Source organism: Crocuta crocuta, unplaced genomic scaffold (assembly GCF_008692635.1).
Source record: "Crocuta crocuta isolate KB4526 unplaced genomic scaffold, BGI_CrCroc_1.0 scaffold337, whole genome shotgun sequence".
NCBI classification, from domain to species: Eukaryota; Metazoa; Chordata; class Mammalia; order Carnivora; family Hyaenidae; genus Crocuta; species Crocuta crocuta.
The window spans coordinates 3,676,837-3,680,566 of record NW_027528873.1 but is presented as its reverse complement, the minus strand read 5'-3'; the positions used below and the strand labels follow the sequence as shown (position 1 = coordinate 3,680,566).

At 56.6% G+C, this 3,730-nt stretch overlaps 1 protein-coding gene across 4 annotated transcripts in view; it reads right to left on the bottom strand.

Annotated features, from left to right (window-relative positions):
* PXYLP1 (2-phosphoxylose phosphatase 1) overlaps positions 1-3,730 on the bottom strand; it is a 94,701-nt gene that overhangs the window by 67,622 nt on the left and 23,349 nt on the right. Inside the window, exon 1 of one of the 4 annotated variants that reach the window (XM_077756697.1) lies at positions 3,620-3,667. The exons of the other annotated variants lie outside the window; for them this stretch is intronic. The gene's annotated coding sequence lies outside the window, so the exon portion shown is untranslated. Of the gene's footprint in view, positions 1-3,619; positions 3,668-3,730 lie in introns of those variants that run through there. 4 annotated transcript variants of the gene reach the window in all.

Sequence of the window (3,730 nt, the reverse complement as noted above, 5' to 3'; positions counted from 1 at the left end):
AGCCCTATTCCATCTGCCAGGCTGCCCAGCAGGTTCAAGAAGGGTTCCCCGGGGGTGGAGGTGGGGACCCTGAGTGGCTCAGTCGATTGAGCAATCTGGCTCAGATCATGATCTCTAGGTTTGTGAGTTCAAGCTCCACCTTGGGCTCACTGCAGTCAGTGCCAAAGCTGTCAGCACAGAGCTAGCTTTGGATCCTCTGTTTCCTCTTTCTCTGCCCTTCCCTGAACGCACACTTGTTCTCTCTCTCTCTCTCTCTCAAAAAACAAAACAAAACAAAAACCAAAAAACAAAAAAAAGAAGGGTTCCTGGAAGGCTGCCTGTGTCAAAAGGCCCACCATCTGACCAAAAAGCAGCTGTTGCCTCTTCTTCACCCCTAAGTGCAGGCTCACAGACTCGGTCAGCTGTGTCTTCTTTTCCACTCCCCTGGTTCTCCCCCTCAGCATCTCAGGCATGAGGTGTCTCCCCTGGGCCAAACTCCAGCCTAATGTCACTCAAGCCATTTCCTAAGGAGCACAACCCTCATTCAAAAACTTAAAATAGCTCTGCACTCTCCCACTTTGCTAAGCCCAGATCTAAGCTGTCCTTTAAGGCTTTCTAGAAACTTGAACAGTGGGCCCAGCAATCATATTTCAGGTTACTGTGAGCTATTTTTCCTATCTTGGTGACTCTGCTCCTCATGGTAACCCCTCAACCAGAATGTGGGCATATGACCTTATCCACCAACCGAGAGCCCTGTCCCAAGGCAATGCCCTGGGGCTGAAGTCTACCCCTGCTATTTTTCCAGGACACTGGATATTCTCCCATGCTTCTCCCTACCCACCTTGAGAGAGCAGGCACCACCGCCCTCTCCCTCCCTGTCTCACTCACAAACTGCAGGCATTAATTAAACCTCTTCTAGGAAACAGATTTTTTCATCAGCTGCAGGAATTCTGGGTAAGAGCCAGACCTGGAGACAGAGACAGTCTGGGTAAGAAAGATTAGCCCATGACAACCCTTAACCTGTGGGCAGTGCAGGTTCCCATGTCCAGCTACCATTCTAGATGCCAGCCCTTCCCAGATTCCTGAGAAAAGGTGGCACGAGGCATTCCCACCCCCTCGGCCTCTGGTCGCATTCTCCAGGGTCACCTTTGACAGCGGAAGAGGAGCTGTGCTGATCTGTCCGTGGGTCACAGCCACCTCCAACAAACAGAAACACCATCCTAAACCCCAGCCCCAACAGAGCCGCAAATCGTACTGCCAGAAATGTGTAAGAAGCGGTGCTCCCAACTCTCCATGGGAAAGTTATTTGGGGTGGACAGTACCCAATGGACTAAAGATGGTGCTCCTTCCTATCACAGACAGGGATGAGGGATGCCTGAGGTGGGGTGGGGAGCTGCAGCCACAGCTCAGGGCCCTGGGGGTTAAGCTGCAGAGGTCTCACCCCTCAGCAAACAGCCTTAGCTCCTCTGAGTGCCCATCAACCCCTCACCCCAATTCTAGGCTGAGGACAGCCGATTTCCTTCATGGAATTTCTGGAGTCCCCACTGGGTCAGAGACCCAGCTATCAGAGCCTGACCCATAAACTGAGTGCTCTGCTCCCAAAAAAACACAAACAGGAGTTTGTCTCCAGTAACATTATGCATTTTTTTAAAATTGATGAATTTAAGGGCAATATTTTGAAAACAGTGCAGCACAATGGAAAAGCACGGAATTATGGACTCAGACTAGATTCAAGAGGGGGGTCCTTTTTGTTTACTAGATAACACACTGAGTATCTATCCTTAGAGGGTGCCAGGCTGGATGCTGATAGAGGTGGTTCCCCGTTGAAGGCACTCCTGGCTAGTGGGGCATCTGACAGTCAACAACTCACCACTGAGCAGCATGATGAGGACTGAGAAGGTGCCCTCAGCAATTTGTGGGCACTTGGAGGGAGCCCACCAGGCCCGGGTATGACCTTGGGCTAATTACTTATTAATTCACTCTTCAGTGCTGGAAGAATATTGAGCTAATTACTATTCAGGCCAATCGATAGGGGGGGGAAAAAACAACTTATGGATACTGCAAGTTTCACAAAGGCTCAGAGCAATATGCTTCAGAGGCCAGAGGCCCATCCTGTCCTTGGCGGCCCACAGCAGCCTCCCAAGCGTTAGTGAGGGTGGGCTGGCCAGGAGCTAATCCCTTAAAGAGAAGTATCCCCTACGTGTCCTTTCTCTGAAATAGGCAATTAATTTAAACCAAGACTTGATAAAAGCCTGGAGATGGGATGGGGGCAGATTCAGGGGGTGGCTTTTCAGGCTGTAAGCAGTGCATCTCCACCCCTCTCTGGGGAACACGAGGCTTTTCAAACCATCTGCTTTGAACTCTCTTCCCACAGATGTCCAGACTGAGCACCAAACACCTCCGAGGGGAAGGAGCTGCTGCCAAGCCCCGTTTGCAGTCACGTCACGTTTGTAAGCCTGGGCTAGCTCGGTCTGCTCTACACTCGGGTTCACCAGGGGGGACCTCCGCATAATAGCAACAAATGTTCCCCAAGTTGTGAAGCCTTCTTGAGCCCACCCCCTTGGCACATCCACCCCACACTCCCCAGTCGCACCGATCTAATGTCACATCTCTCCTGATTTTACTTTTTGAAAGCCTACAAAGCATCCTTGCCTTCCCTCGAAGGCACTGGCCACCCAGGCGGTGAGAGCCTCGCTCCCCGGGCGCCCCTTCGCAGCCTCTGAACGCCCAGCAAAGCGGGAAAATATGGCTCCACGTCTTCCTGCACCGCTAATCCCTGAACCATCCACAGGTACAACTTGAAAGACCGCCGCTGCCACAAAGAAAGCAACCTGCTCTAAGCCAATTCCGTTTCTGATGTGTGACAAAGCCGGCTTCTTTATTAGAGCGCTACAGACGAGCACAAGCCACGCCGCGGGGTCTGGAGCACGCAGACCTCACCTGGGCACCCAGGCGCGCCAGCCCACGCGCGGGGCGGCCCCCCGGCAGGTCTGGGGACTCCCGCAGGCGCCGGGCGCACGCAGCTGCGGGAGACGCCAGCCTCACCCCCGAAAAAGGCCGCGGAGAAGTTGCCGCCGCCTTCTCACCTGGACACCAGCAGGTTCCGAAGTGCCGCGGGAACCGGGATCCCGGGAGCTCGAGTTGGGGCTACAATTAGGCGCAGGAGTGCGGGCGCCGGGCGGGAGTGGGCTGGAGGTGCGGGGACGCCGTGGAGGAAGGCGGGGCCGGAGGGGCGCTGGGCTCGAGGTGGAGAAGCCAGAGGCAGCGGGTTTGGGGAAGGTGGGGGCGAGGGCTCGGGAGAGGGCGCCGGAATCCTTGGCACAGTTAGAGGGTGCTGAGGCTCGGGGACAGGGGCCGGTGGGGCGGTGGCCTGGGGAGAAAGAGCGAGTCTGGGGCTGGGGTTTGGGGAAGGAGCGGGAATGGAGGTGGGAGCCCAGTCGCGGGGTTCAGACCGGTGTTCTGGAGCCCGCCCCGGCCCCCAGCACCACTCTCCCACCCGAGACTCAGTCCCGTTGTCCCGGCGTGGGCGCGACCCGAGGACCCCCTCGGGCTCTCAGCCCCGGGACGTCTGTCCTCTTCGAGCCTCCGCGACGCTCAGCCCCAAAAGCAATCAGCCGGACCCCGGGCGGCTCCCACTCACCGTCCGTGCTCCCGGCCCGGCTCCGGCCCCGGCTCCGCCGCTGCGCGCGCGATTCGGCGCTCGCCGCCTGCTAAGCCCGTTGCGGGGGGGAGGCGAGGGCTGCGTGCACAG